This window comes from Nyctereutes procyonoides, unplaced genomic scaffold, assembly GCF_905146905.1.
Source record: "Nyctereutes procyonoides isolate TBG_1078 unplaced genomic scaffold, NYPRO_anot_genome, whole genome shotgun sequence".
Classification (NCBI taxonomy): Eukaryota; Metazoa; Chordata; class Mammalia; order Carnivora; family Canidae; genus Nyctereutes; species Nyctereutes procyonoides.
This window is the reverse complement of record NW_026575142.1, coordinates 50,309,810-50,325,404: the sequence shown is the minus strand read 5'-3', so window position 1 is coordinate 50,325,404 and position 15,595 is coordinate 50,309,810. Positions and strand designations below refer to the sequence as shown.

Genomic DNA, 15,595 nt, shown 5'->3' with positions numbered 1-15,595 from the left:
AGAATTATTTTATGTATAATATAATTTAGACCATACTGCATACACAACTTTGTCTTCTTTTTTCATTTAACATTGTAACATGAGTATATTCCCACGTCATTAAACGGACGTAGAGAACATAATGACTGCCTGTGATTCTCTCGCGTGTGTCATAATGTATGTAACCACTTGCTTACTATCGGGCATTTAGCTTGTTCTCAGCTGATCATTGTCGTGTATGAGCAGCAATGAACTTTTGTATTTAAAAATCTTTGGCTTTCTAGTTCTTTTTGCAAGAATGATTCTTTCTAGTGAAATCAGTGATTCACTAATAGTTTGGAAATGTTTAAAGCTCTCAGTTTTTCTGGCCAAATTGTCTATGGGGAAGACTATGCTGATTTATGTCTCTACCATTCAACCGGTGTAGGTCAGCTTGAGTATTCTCTCTTTTCTTCTGCTACTGTTTCCATTCTGACTTTTGTGAGAATTCAGATATGGGAAAATCATCAGAACTCTTTTTAAATGTATTTTATGACTATCTGTGGTTATATCTCGACTATTCCATATGTCTAATACTTACAAACTGAAATACCTTTAGAGCCAAGCTGAATAAAATTGTCCCTTGAATTTTTTTTTTCAGTTTCCTTAGATATAAATGTCATCATTTACCTACTGACAATGAAGAAGAAAAGAGACGATGTTTTGGTATGTTTTCCAAGAGACTTATAGCAAAGGGTGTCAAAGGGAGGCTACAGGTACTTACTGTGCCTGTTGGCACCAATTTCAACCTTGGGAAGATTTTCATATGCTAAATGCATGCACTTATCGGTGACCTTGGGTTAGTTTCACTCACCTGGCTCCCATTTCTTTGCATGCCAGTAGGGGATGGGCGTTTACTCCATTTTCTGGTCATCAGTCTCACTATTTTAATTACTCATCTGTGCACTTATCTGTGAGGCCCACATCACTGTACTAAAACAATATTCTTAACATTTACACTGCATCTCAGAGTATTGAGGTTATCGGAGGTTTGTTAAAGCAAGAAGAACAGGCCCAAGGGCCTAAGGGCCAGAAGAGGGTCAACAACCTGCAGGACGTGGCAGCAGAGCGCTGGGCAGAGCTTGCTGGGTGGAGTCCCCATGCAGCTGGTGGCGGGGTTCTCAAGATGGCAGCTAGCATGGCTCCAGGTCCTCTGAAGTGGTCAGTAGGGCTCTCCACCAGGGCAGCGATGCATCTGAGATATTCCAAGGCAGATTCCGCATTTATAATTACCAACCAGAAGCCAAGACAAGAAGGATCACGGCAAGCTGAGGTCAGTTCCTGGGGGCTGGTTGTGTCTGGGCCCTGCAGGCAGACACGATTCTTAGAGGTGAAGGGTAGAGCTAGAAAGGGGTGCAATACCAAGTCAAGCTTTGAGATCTGAGGTGAGAGGCAGAAACTCAGCCTCTCACAAAGCAGAGCATGACAAGTGTACGTCAGCAGAAGCCAGAGGGACAATTGGTTTTCGAGGGGAGGAGGTGACAGTGGTTGGTGCTTTAATCGCTGGGCTGGATTTCTGGCTCTGCCCTTTTTGATACTTAAAGAGCCTAGGCCCTGAGAGGCCGAGCATTAGTTTCTGATAAGCCTGGTGTTTCTTCATTCATATGGGCAATTGAACAAATGTTTATCGAACACCCACTATCTGTGATATCAGGTGCCTGGATGCAGAGTGACGAGAAGACACAATCTGCCCTAAAGGAGCTCACCTTGACTCATGTGGCCCGGTAACGTCTGATCAGCCAAGAAGTATAAATTATTATACAAAAGTATCATAACGTTTGTCTTGTGGAGACAGACTGGAATTTATTTCTTCAATGTAAAACATCGGTGGAATGCAAATTACCCCTGTCCAAGGACCCATCAGGGTTTTTGTGAAGGTAACTTAGCCCAGTTGCCCTGGGAGTGATTTGGAAAAGCCCTTTGTACTTGGTGCCAGCCCATCGAAATTGGAGGATGTGGGCCTAAGTACAGCATGGCATAATTTATTAAATCGTAGAGACCAGCAGTGATTACCTACTCCCTTTCTTTGGGTGGAGAAAGGATTCTAAAAGCTTTCCCCCAATCCTGCCTACAAAACCACGACCTGGCTCTGTAGATCTAAACCCTGAAAAGAAAGGGCATCTGAGGGGATCAATGGGGAAAGAGTAGGGCCTGGATTAGGGTGAGGCAAAGGAGAGGGTGAAGGTGCACAATTTAAGGAGGTGCTCATCCTCAGGGTTGCATCTCTTTGCATTTTATACCCTAGGCCTCTCCTGTTCACACTTTAGACCCAGCACTGGGGAAGGGGCATGATTTCAACCCAGCACAGAAAGAAAAGTTTGCACTTCATCACATCTTCCTACTGTTTCAGGGAAAGTTCTTTTATCACTCAGGGTGGTGATGCTATGTGTGAAGTCCGCCTCAAGAACACAGTAATCCTTGGGGTAAGCTTTTCATTATCACAAAAGAAACCCGGGGAACCTTCCATTCTCTTTTGTTTGAAGGAAGACTTCCTATATTCTTACTGTTCACTGTGGCCTTGACACCCATGCAAACTCCCTGTCTCACAAAAGACAGAGTTAACCACTGTCAAAGAAAAGTTGGGGAGATTGGGCTTTCTGAGGCTGGAATAACTCCTCCTCAGGAAAATATCATCTTCACTAAAAATAATGTTAGGGACTCCTTTTTCTGTGGAAAGCATTGTGCTTTTATTGTCATAACTTCATGAGACCTATTCTATTCTCATCTTTTCCTTCTTTACAGGAAGACACAAGGGCTCAGAGAGGTTTTTGCAACTTGACCACATCAGACACTGATGAAGCCTGGGTTTAGCTCAATCATTTTTTTTCCTATTAACCCCAAACCAAAGAAAGCCAAGAAGGTTGACTGGTGTGTGTTGCCTATAAGTGAGCAACTCGTTATTCTTAATAATAGAAAACACGGCTGTGTGTTGTAGTTTAAGAAATGTGAAAAAAAAAAGAAAAATGTATTGGTTTTGGTTAACAATGAAAAGAATAAATTAGTTTATTCTCATAATTTCAGTCAGTGGAAAATATCTGGAAATCAGTTTTGCAGAAGAGACTTTGACCTATTGACTTTAGTGATGACTCAGCTGGTGTTGAAATTATCTTGACTTCAGGCTTAGAAGGTAAATAAAAGGTAAGTTATTACATTATTTCTGGTTAAATGTTTTCCAGGGGGATGCAGGTCAATGCAGAAAATCACATCCATCTCTTCTACTGGTTTCTGTCATCACCTTTTGAGATCTTCAAAACAAGGTGAGTAGTACTTTCAGACAAGAAGCAAGATGAGAGGCGAAATGATCATCTTCTAATGAGGCCTCTGCTGTGCTTTCTGGGGCTCTTGAACATGGAGATGTTCAGAAGAGCTGTGCTTTACCACTGGAGGGTCAAATGATTCTAGGGAGGCCACTGGAGTCAAGTAACTCATTGCACCTTAGAAAATGGGGGCACTTCTTTATCTATCATGTAGATCCCTGGGGTTGGAATGGCTCCTCTCAACAGCGAATGAATATCTTAGATTCTGTAGATCCATTTATTGCCTTGAATTGAGTATTCTCTGGACACACATTCATTAACTTCAAAGCTATTTCTTGGACACCTATGTTGTGCTAGGTGCTAAGGATGCACAGATGGGAGGTACAGTTCTTGTCCTCAGATGGTCACCACTGGGTCAGGCTCTACAGCACTATGTTGGTTATTATGAACACATGAGAGAAGTGTAAGCTATTCCTGCCCTTGGCCTGTGTTAAATCCTGAGGAATGCAATCCCTGAGTTGGAAGGGTTCTTACACTATAGCAATGTCTTTGTCACTTTTAATCTCATATTCCCAGCACCTGCCTCCTGCCTAGCACAGATTGTGCCCCTTATCCATGACCACTGACCAAGAGGTCCTAGGGCAGGTTCCCACTCAGCTCAGAGGCACCCTTCAGTGTGTGGTGTCTGGTTGAGGACATTTAGATACAAGAATCTCTCCACCACACTGGCAGTCCATCCTATTGTGGAATCACTCTAGTTTCCAGGAGGCTTTTCCTTCATATTGAGTCAACACCTGCCTACCTTGTAACCTCACCAATGGACCCAGATTCTCCCTTCAGGACCTACATAGGCTAAAAGTCAATTCTCTGGTCTGTATGTTGGGTTTTAGGTATTTAGATACATCCACGTTGTATCCTGCTACCCTTTTCTGATCTTCATCATCTCTTTATCATGTACTTCTCAGTTTTGAGACCTCATCACCTTATTGAATAGGGAAGTCTGGCACCAGTGGTTAAAAATAGGATGAATCATCCTATGATTGGGGGTGAAGTGAATTTCATAGGGATCTGAGTGGAGGTGGACTTGTTCATGCACCTGTGTGCACAGGTGAAGGATAATTCAGCAACTCCTAGGTGAGGAGATAGGCCGCTTGCCACTCAGGATAGTAGGAGGATTTATCCTGGTTTCTAGGGGCTTATCTGGACTTTCAACCAGAGTTACAATGAGACCAAGAAGCAGAGAGGCCATTATTTTCCGTAGATTGCTTTGATTGGACTTCTTGAAAGTTGAGAGGGAAAATCTATGAGGCTAGTTAGCGGGAGACCTGTCAGAGTGGAAGAAGTTTCCATTCATCTTGAATCTGACAAAGCTCTCCGTTGATAGCAGGTCTTCACTACTTGATATCTGATCTCTAGAAGTCATGTAGTGATATGGAACATCACTGCTTCTGGTGCTCTTGTTAGAACATTAGAAGGCCACAATTTGAAACATAGAAAGTGCCAATCATAGGGCCAGGGAAGGTAATGTGGGCAACTTTCTCTTTCTATGTTGGGTTGTGCAACACGCAGCCAAATCATTCAGCAGGTTAAGCAACAATTGAGCCTCCGGGACTCAGATTCTAATGGAGGCTAAGGCAGTGTGAGGATGGATACTAGCAAGAAGGTAAAACTGAGTAAGATGGAGAGGGGCCAGATTGGCTGGGGTGGGGCAGGGACAGGGAAGACATGGGAGCAGTGTAGCTTGATTAGGAAACCTATATTTATTTTTATTTTTTATTGGAGTTCAATTTGCCAACATATAGCATATCACCCAGTGCTCATACCATCATCAAGTGCCCCCCTCAGTGCCTGTCACCCAGTCACCCCAATCCCCCGCCCATCTCCCCTTCCACTAGCCCTAGTTTCCCAGAGTTAGGAGTCTCTCATGTTCTGCCTCCCTCTCTGATATTTCCCACTCATTTTTTCTCCTTTTCCCTTATTCCCTTTCACTGTTTTTTATATTCCCCATATGAATGAGACCATATAATGTTTGTCCTTCTCCGATTGACTTATTTCACTCACCATAATACCCTCCAGTTCCATCCACGTCGAAGCAAATGGTGGGTATTCGTTGTTTCTAATGGCTGAGTAATATTACATTGCATACATAGACCACATCTTTATCCATTCATCTGTCGATGGGCACCAAGGCTCCTCCCACAGTTTGGAAGCCTACATTTAAAGAAAGGACTGACCCTGGTGCCATGATTTACTAGCTGTGTGACCTAACTAGAGATTTGATCTTGCTAAGCCTTAGCTTCTTTATCTGTGAAATATAGTCAGTAAAGCCTGACTAGTAGGGATGTGGGAAGGATTTAATGAGAATGTTTGCAAATTCTCAGCCTTGGGCAGTACACAGTGAACTATCAATAGATGGGGGCTCTTAATAAACCCAATGGCACAGTGGCACTGAATGCAAAAAGTGGTCCTGTGGGGGAATACAACAAGACCAAGATATGGTCTCTGCCTTCAATTAGCCTATACAGAGGCAGCATAGCCCAGTTACTAAGACTAAGCACTCCTTATTTTTATCATCTTTGGCAAATTCCTTAACCTCTCTGAGTTAGTTCATTCATCTGTAAAAAGGCACAATAATAGCAACACATACTTCGAATGATTTGATCTTGCTAAGATTTGATCTTGCATTAAATGAGATAGTACACTTAATATTCCTGCATCAGTTAAGTATCTATATTACCACTTAGTCACAAGAGAGAAATAGAACAGGTGGAGAGTGTGACTGCATTTTTTGCACCAGCATGCTGGCAGAGAGAATCATGTGTTGGCAACATCTGGCAACAGGAAGGAACAGAAAGACAAAGGGAGATGTAGTGGTGTTGTGGAAAACAACCAATGGATTCTTCTCTGTTCCTGGTGCTAGTGGCCAATCCAGAAAAATCAACAAGGCAGGACCTAAGGACAAGGGGCAATAAGCCTAAGGCTGAGTGGCTGGGGGCTCAGGGAGCAGTGCCCTCAACTAAGTGCTAGAGAGGTGGAGTGCCAGACATGTAGATGCTGGGGAGCCAAACTCAGCTCAGGCAGGGCGGGCAGCTCAGGAGGTTCCCTAGGAGGGGACTTGAATAGCCATTTAACCAATCACATTTGTCAAGTGGGCATCACAGTTTCCCCAGAGTGTCCCAGTGTAGTCATCTGGCCAGCTAGCTGGGTGAGTATCCCGTGCAGTGGTGTGGGGCTTCGCACTTTGAAGGGCCCTGCACTTGATGTAACGCTCTGCAGTAGCCATCCTGAAAATTCTTAGTCAGTTTTGAACAGGGAGCCCTGTGCCTTCACCTTGCATCGAGCCAGGAAATCATGTAGCCGGCCCTATTAACCGTAAGTGGTGCATAAGAGGAATCCAGTGCAATCAGCATTCACAGGAGAAGGGGAGACTCGTTCCCAGCTGAGTGTGGGCAGGGGAGAGGAAAGAGGGAGTCATGGTTGAGGACACATTTTGAGTTTGACCCTGAAAGGAAGGACAGGTTTCAGGCAGGTAGAAATGAGGGTATGGCTGTCTGGTTGGAAGAAGTGTATTGGCCAAGTCAAGAGGTAGAGACGGTGGGCTGTGTTTAGGGAATGGTTAGAACCCTTGTAAACGTGGAGTGCCTGTTCCCGAGGGGCTCACATGGACTCCTTTAAGGGCAGTGCCATGCTCAGCTGACCTTCCAGAGGGCAGCCTTTTTCCAAGGCCTTTCTTAGACTTTCTTAGACTTTCCTCCAAATTCTGCTAGCTGCCTGTCCAACCAGTAAGTGAATTCTAGTCATGTTACTCATTAAAACCAGAAAGAAAGAAAAAAAAAAAAAAACAGAAAGCAAGGGATGGGGTAGGGATGGGAAGAGGCAGATATAACAATCAAATAGAAATTCTTAACTGAAAAGAATGGCTATTGAGATAAAAAAAATAAAAATACTTAAATAAGTAAAATAATAGATCAAATACAGACCAAGAGAAAAATTCAATCTGGAATCCCCATGGTCTAACTTGTCTTCTCTCTGTCTTTTATGTCTATCTTTCAATGCAAATTCTGTGTAGGGATTTGCATAGAAGACAAACAGTGGAGGTAGAATTCTGACTGGGGTCCATGTCTTGTCCTCTGCCCACTACTCCACATGGCCATGGTCCCCATTTTATTCCATGGCACTGGGTTGCCCCAACCAGAGGCCTGGGGTGCCCCAGAAAACAGTGCAGGTGTTGGCATTTATAAGATTACCTAGAGTCATACCCTGGCAGCACAGATAAGGGACAACATGAAAGAAAAAACATAGTTTCTCTTTTAAACATCTGTTTCTTCCTCGACCTTATCCTAAAATTGGCATTTAAAATTTTCTTTCTGTGAACACATGGATCATGAATGTATTGATTCTGTTGTATGCCAGTGTGATTTGCATAAGTACTAAAGTTGGCCACTTCATCAACATGCATTGATTTTTCTTTGATTTTTCGATTTTTCTTTTCCAATATAAATGCCCCATGGTTTCTAAAAGTTGGAGCTTCCTCTCTTAAATTAAATGGGACAGAGTTACATAGATAGCTAGTAGGTTTTGTGTGGCTCCAGAGCCTCAGTTTCCTCCTAGGCTGTGTTGCCGTGTGTCCGAAGACGGGTGGGATAGACACCAGGACACCATGTGGAGGAGAGGTGGGGGCCCTTCTGGGGCAGAACCCACCTCCCCGGAGCAGAGCCAGGACTGAAAGGCCTGCCTGGTACTGAAGCGTCCTCCCTGGTCAAAGGGAACAACAAAATATTGTCTGTCACTGAGCTCTGTCTCCCGCCTGGCCCTGCTTTGAACTCATTATCTGAGCCCTATTATGAGAAAGAACTGAAGAGGGGCTGTCCCCAGAAGACCTCAGGAAGTTTAGGCATTTCTGTTTTGATGCCTGTTGACAGCCTATAACATAGAAAAGCAAAGAGATCTTCCTGAACTGTCCACATGGAGCTCACTTCGGCCCTGGGTGCTGCTCCATGACCACCCCCGAGGCCAGGGAGGGCGGTGCCAGCCAAGGGGACAAGGGCCGGGGTGCCTGGGGACAGGAACCCTGAGTGACAGCAGTGCTCTCCTGCAGCCCGTGATTTGATCACCGTGAGAGCAAACGATGCCCTCCCACTCCAAGTCGCTAATATACGGTATAATTTTGAGAAGTGAACAGAGAAGATGACATTTAACAAAAGACATCTGGGCGTATCACATTTAAAAAGGAATAGGAGCTGGTTACCCAGGAAGGTTGAAACCAGCAGAGACCACGCGTGATCAGGAGCTGGGGGTGGGGGGGTGGGGGTGGATGGCAGCATTATCTCTTTGTATAAAATCCAAAACTAACAGTTCAAGGTTGATTTACTTTCTGATGTAATAAAATGTAGGTCTAAAGTCAGTTTGTTGTTCTTGTGGCTTCTGTCCATGAGCTCAAAGACAAGTCTGGGGAAGCGTTACTGACGGGGGAGCCTGGGACAGGGTGGGCTGCAGGGTGGGGGGCCCAGCCCCGAGCTCCATCTGCACTCCATTTGCTTCCATTTGACCTATTGCTGCCCCATCGGCAGGACGGCAGGACAGCAGGAGGGCAGGACAGGACGGTGAAGGCTAGGCCATGTCCCCACCTTTCCCTGCGCTGCAGTCAGGCCACCCTGAGGCCCCGCCCAGTAGCACCAGTAGCAGTGGAAGCCCCCGGTGCCTGCCAGCCTGCACCCTGCCTCCGCTCTGCTCCTGCAGGGTGTCACCAACACCCTTGGGGCCACTTCCCCACCGCAGCCCCCACGGCCCAGTTTGTGCTGTGAAAGGCAGGGGCAGGGCCTAGCGGTGAGCCGCTCGTGGAGAGGCGCTTGGACCCGCTCAGAGGAGGTGTGTGCAGGGGCAGGGATGGATGGCCCCAGGTGCTTCCCGTGTGCCCGTGCCCCAGGGGACTGGCAGGCGGCCCGCGCCCCAGCAAGCTCTGCATTGGCAGGGGTCTGAGCTGAAGGGCTGGTGGGGAGCCTGCGGCGGGAACAAGCCTGCACCCCCACCCGTCCTGGCTGGGCTCCTCCTCCAGGGGCTGGCCCTGGGCATCCCTGGTTCCCAGGGCCACCAAAGGTCATGCGCATAGTGGCTGCTTAATAAGGGTGTGATGAACCAATACTGTTTTCCTCGCCTGTTTGCCTTTGACAAAGTCTGCAGTTAGTCCTAATTGGGTGTTCTTTTTTTCTTTTTAAATATTTTATTTATGTATTCATGAGAGACACAGGCAGAGGGAGAAGCAGGCTCCCTGCAGGGAGCCCGATGCAGGACTGGATCCCGGGGATCACGCCCTGAGCCAAAGGGAGATGCTCCACCACTGAGCCACCCAGGCGCCCCCGTCCTGCCTGGTTTACATCAAATTAAGTCTGTGAAGTCTTCCACAGTCCAGCTCCCTCCCTCCCTTGGATGTGATGCTGCCCACCCCTTCCCTACCCCAGACACCAGTGGGCTTGTCTCAGGCTTGACCAGGGCACGCCGCGCCCCTGCCTGCGCCGGACGGGACGGGTGGGGAAGCTGGAATGACCCTAGAACAAACTGGAAACCTGGCAGCCATGGGTCCGAATTTCCAGGCAGGACTCCCTAGTGCTCAGGGGGCGCCACAGCCCCATCCCCGCCACGGTAGACAGCGCCCTCCCGTGGAAAGAAGGAGACCGTGCGGGTGCGGGGCTTCCCCCTCGGGAGGGGGCCCCAGGGACCAGCCAGCCGGCAGGTGCTTGCTGTCCTCAGAGCGGGCTGTGTTCTTTTTTTTTTTTTTTTTTAAGATTTTATTTATTTATTCATGAGACACACACACACACACACACGAGAGAGAGAGAGAGAGAGAGAGAGAGAGAGAGAGAGAGAGGCAGAAACACAAGCAGAGGGAGAAGCAGGCTCCATGCAGGGAGCCTAATGTGGGACTTGATCCAGGGTCTCCAAGGTCACGCCCTGGGCTGAAGGCGGCGCTAAACTGCAGAGCCATCCGGGCTGCTGTTCTAAACGCAGTACTACTGTTCACGGAAACGGCTAATGCAATTATGATGTAAAATTAAAACCCTTAGTATGTGTCTTAAGACGATGCCTGGCTCAAGACTCACAAAACATATAACCACACAAGCAAAAACAAACAAACAACAACAACAACAAAAAACAGACAAAAAGAGAACAAGCAAACATTGGAGACCTGCACCAACATACAATCAGAAAAAAATAATGTGATTTCCACCACATGAACGTCATCGGAAAAATATGCTTCCACATTTATATGGTGGGATAGAATTTTCAGAACAGACTCTCAGTTTACTGCCTAAATGAAAAGATGAAGAAGATTGAGAAAAAGATGCAATAAATATCTCCTCTCCACCATCCTGAAAGCACACGCCTTTCCTGAATTGAAGCGAGTGGCTAACATTGCTTCTGCGGAGCAGAAATAAACATGTGTCTTGGCTGCTAAGTGATACAAAGAACATTAACAGCCTTTAATTATCTTCCTAGTGGGAACTTTTTCTACTTTACGTAAAAGTTCTGTATGTGTGGAAATAAGTAAATATATAACGAAGTATGATTTTCATGAGGAGGTTGTAAAGGCCACGTTGCTGACCTTACGGAAAGGTTCTAAGTAGTGGAAGAAGTATCAGTCTGTCTTTCCCCCGGTAACACCAGAGGCCTGAAGCTAAGACTGGTCTTTAAAATCTTGTAAATATATAGTGGCCATTTCAGTATCTCTTATCAGGGTGTTGACCTCATATTGAACTTTAAACATTTTTTAGAATTTGCCTAAACATCCAAGTATCACGGGTGGAACCATATCAATTGACAGTGAGAGTGAGGCTGCCAAGTCAGGAATAGCCCGCCCCAAGAACTTCCACTCTGGTCCTGAGCTGACAGGTTTGGGATGATTCTCCTTTGAGAAGCCCTTTCGGATGGCAATGTGCTACTGGTATCTATAAATTAAGGCATTTCCGAATTATCGTAAATGGAATATTTTAGTCTTAAGGTTTTTGGGTTACTTGAATTTTTTTTTTAAATTGAGCTTTCTTTTTTTTTTTTAAGATTTTATTTATTTATTCATGAGAGAGACACACACACAGAGGCAGAGACACAGGCAGAGAGAGAAGCAGGCTCCATACAGGGAGCCCAACGTGGGATTCGATCCTGGGTCTCCAGGATCACGCTGTGGGCTGAAGGCGGCGCTAAACCATTGAGCCACCCAGGGATCCCTGAGCTTTATTTCTGCTATTTACCCTTTCATTTTGTATATCAAGTTTTCATTATACTTAAAACTGTATCTTGAAATGTTGTGAACTGACTTGCTGTATTTGCACTTTGAACTATTGAAATAAATGTGATTTTTTGGTCTGATTAAAAAAAAAAAAGAAAAAAGAATTTAAAAGATACTTTTAGAGGACTTTAAGTCCAGCACCATGTATAGGGCCTATATATTCTTAGCATAAATGGATACAGTTATTCATTAAAAAATGGATGACTGGGAAATGAAAGGCAATGAAGTGTTTAATTTAGTCAGATAGTCAGCACATGCAATAATTCCTTCAATGTAATAAGCCAGGTGAATATAGAACTTTTACCAAAGAAAAGAACTTTCTCCCTCTGCCCCTATAGAATCGTGCAAAGTGGAATGTTGTTTCCAAGACATGCCAATCTTTGAACAGGCCCGGGAGTGTCACGCCAGCGCTGGGCCCACATCTGCACACACTTGCCCTGTACTAGTTGACCTTGGCCGTGCTTCCCTGGGCCTCCGTGCACATTTCTCAGGGACTCCTCCTTCAGGGAACATTCTCAGGACTCAGCCTAGCGCTAGCGCCTCCAGTCCCTTCTGCTGTCCCATCTGCACTGGCTCACATCAATGACATGAGCTGCAGGGGCTTGTGTGCAAGCGGCCCCTCCAGTGCTGGGACCTTAGGCTGACCGACCTTCCCGGTTTGCCCAAGACTAAGGGGTTTCTGCGATGTGGAACTTCCAGTGCCAAAACGGGAAACGCGTCCCAGGCACAGAGGGAGGAGTTGGTCATCCTCGTGCTGGTGGGAGTCACACCAAGTACTGTGAGTCTTGCCTTTCGCAGCTGCGGGAGCAAAGACCCGAGAAATCTGAGGCTTCCTGCTGTATAAATGCCCTGCCAGTTGGCTCATCACAGATGGGTGCTGGAGACACCTGCCTTTATTTGCTTGCTTCCCGGGTGCCTTGCTTCTCCCCCCCGCCCCCCCGCCGTTTACTATTTAGTACACATCCCTCCTAGTACGTTCGGCAGAAATCCTTCAGCAGATACTCCTGTTTGGTTTCTAGTGAGTGTGGCGGATGGGGGGTGGGGGAGGGTTGTCACAGGTCAGAAATCCACACCTGTGGCAGGTCAATGAATGTTTTCCCCTGTTTGACATTGGGGAAAGACAACCTGTCAGTGTTTCAAAAAATATGATGTTTTGCCAGAAATGCAAATCACTTCAAAAACAGTTCAGTCATATTTATTACGTAATAGCAATAATAACTCTTAGTCCAGGCTGTTATAACAAATCACCATGACTGATGCTTTAAACAACAAACATTTATTTCTCACAGTTCTAGAGGCTGGGAAGACCAAGGTCAAGGCGTTGGCAGGTCCAGTGAGGGCTTGTTTCCTGGCTCACAGATGGCCATCTTCTCGTTGTGTCCTCACGTCGTGGAGGGATCATCTCTCTCAGGTGTCTTCTTGGAAGGGCACTCATCGCATTCAGGAGAGCTCCACCTTCATGACCTAATTACCTCCCAAGAGCCCTCTGAATCACCACTGAACACCATCATACTAGGGATCAGGTCTATGACGTTTTGGAGTGGGGGCACATTCACTCCATAGCAACAACTCATATTTAAAGAGTGTTTGTGGGGCACGCTTGGGTGGCTGAGTCGGTTAAATGTCTGACTCTTGATTCAGCTCAGGTCACGATCTCAGGGACATGAGGTTGACCCTGAGCAGGGCTCTGCTCTGAGCATGGAGCCTGCTTAAGATTCTCTCGCTCTCTAAAAAAAAAATAATGAATGCTTGCTACACACCAGGTACTGTGGTAAGTTTCAAATACATCATGTTGTTTGTCAGAATCAGGTAGGGGAGGACACTGAAGCTCAGAGAGGTTACCATATTTATCTGGGGTCACAGAGTTGATAATTGGCAGAGCCAGGATTTGAATCCAGTCTCACTGCACACAGTCCACACTTGGACTCAGAACTGCAGACTTGGGGCTAAGCATGCACGTTCATGCTTTGCTCAAGCTGAGCAAACACCTGAGAACACCACAGGTTCACAGACTGCAACTGGGGCACATCAGGCAGGCTGTCTTCTTCCTGGACCTGCATCTAGATCACTGAGGAGACTCTCAGTTTCTACAGCAAGCGTTAAAAAAAAGATATCTGTGGACTCCAGGCATTGCCCCAAGTTTGGCCGGAGAATCTGACATGCCATGATCCATCTGGATTCATATGCTGCCACTGAAATTCCAGGGACATGCCCATGGGGAATAGCCTGTAGCTACTTCTCAGCTCAGCCAGTTCCTCTTGAAAGTGAGCCACAGTGATAAAGTCTTGGCTTGAAACTTCAGACTTACCCTAAGGTTTGTGCTTCAAAGGCCACCGAAGAAATAAAAAACCCAGTGTGGTATTTTGAGTTTGGGTTTGCATCCCCTTTGATCACATCCTCTGCGTGCTGGAGCAGACTGCTTGGGTTCAAATGCAGGCCCCACCACTTGGGAGCTGGGAGATGGAACTGAATTTGCTTATCTGTACACAGAGAGTAACAGCCTCTCTTCCATATAACTGAGTTCATCCGTATAAAGTACTTGAACAGAACCTGGCCCATAGAAGCACTCAATAAATATTTTTTACTCAGTAAGAAGGCACGTTTTCACTGTTCCTCACTTGATAAGTGTGATAGATATAACCTTCTGGCTTAAAGAGAACATCCATATGACTGCTATACCCTCCCAAGCTAAAGAACCCTCTGCAAGGTTCCTGGATAGATGCTCTCTTTAGCTTACTTGGTAGGGACTAGCTGTCTCAGGGACCAGCACTTCAACTGTGGGTGGTGCTAACTTCTGGCGTTAGAGTTACACCACAGCGCAAAAAAGCTTGGGCTCTGGAACCTGGTTTTAAGATCTCCCCATCATGTCTACCACCACTATTCTGCCCCAATAGTTTAGGGTGAGAAAAATCTATAGAACTATGATACAAATCTTTCTACATTATGGTGTGCTTCAGATAAAGCAGTTAAAGTGAACTGAAGCTCAGTCAAATGAGAAAAGAATATTCTTAACTTCTCAAATCATGGCCATCTGGATCATGGATTAACAGGAGTAACAAAGCCCCATTAACATTCTTACTTGTAGCAAGAACATTATCTCCATAGGGTCTTTCTAGCCAAGACTAGTAGCTCTAGCTCTCAGTATGTGACTGAGTCTTGCAAAAATCTAAGAAAGAGGGGAATGAGCAAGTCCAGGTAACGATCAAGAGTTCTCTTGGGCTAAGAAATGTAAGGGAAATGATGATTAGTTCTAAAAAATGTTCGACTAGGTAACTCAGTACATAATGAACATCAAATGTACAAAAAGTCCACTAAGATATGAATATACATGATTTCATTTGAATTCTAAGATTTCCAGCATTTCAAATAAGCCTTTTAATTTTGTTCTTTTCCTTCACAAGAGAACAGTTGTACTCAAGTCTGATTGCTGTTAAAAGTGTGCCACTGCTTTTTGTCTTGTTCTTAACTGCTCTAAATTGATGAAATTTTCATTTTTTCCTCCTTTTTCCACTCATTTTTGTATACCAGGGGCAAAATGCAACAAAAAGGCAAAGAGTAGTACTGGCTGCTTGAACAAAGGTAGGAATGCTGCTGGAATTACAGATGGCAGGAAGGTAGTTCTACACATACTGCAACAGAAATTATTCCACACTACTGAACTACTCACTAGCTGAGGCAAGAAGCCCAAGAGTATGTGAAAAGTAGTGTGACGGGCTGGGAGAAGAGGGAAGGAGGTTCAAAAGTCAAACAAAACATACTTAAGTCATGCGCCATCTGAATCAGGGGCCCCTCAGGGAGGCAAAAGTAATCTGCAGGTCTACTTCACATTCACATTTTCTAGGGCCAGTGGTAATCCTAGTTCCTAACACAAACCAAAGGCTTTTTAATCAGGAGGTCAACTGGGATTGTATATATGAGAAGTGCTTTATAAACAGTAAAGTATCCATATCAGATTATTCCCAAATTAAATGAGAGGAGATATACTTTCTCAGGGACTGTTAGATCTTTGTGTAACCTGGACTCATGTACTCCAATCTCT

At 45.5% G+C, this 15,595-nt stretch overlaps 1 long non-coding RNA gene across 3 annotated transcripts; it reads left to right on the top strand.

Annotated features, from left to right (window-relative positions):
* The first annotated feature begins 1,173 nt into the window (after positions 1 to 1,173).
* On the top strand, positions 1,174 to 15,388 carry LOC129498860 (uncharacterized). 3 transcript variants are annotated; one of them, XR_008662221.1, is made up of 4 exons: positions 1,174 to 1,291; positions 1,673 to 1,895; positions 3,195 to 3,275; positions 12,846 to 15,388. It is a non-coding gene; the product is annotated as an uncharacterized LOC129498860 (long non-coding RNA). The 3 variants fall into 3 exon arrangements; XR_008662219.1 differs by lacking the exon at positions 12,846 to 15,388 and adding an exon at positions 11,328 to 11,605; XR_008662218.1 differs by lacking the exon at positions 12,846 to 15,388 and adding an exon at positions 8,374 to 8,551.
* The last annotated feature ends 207 nt before the right edge of the window (positions 15,389 to 15,595 follow it).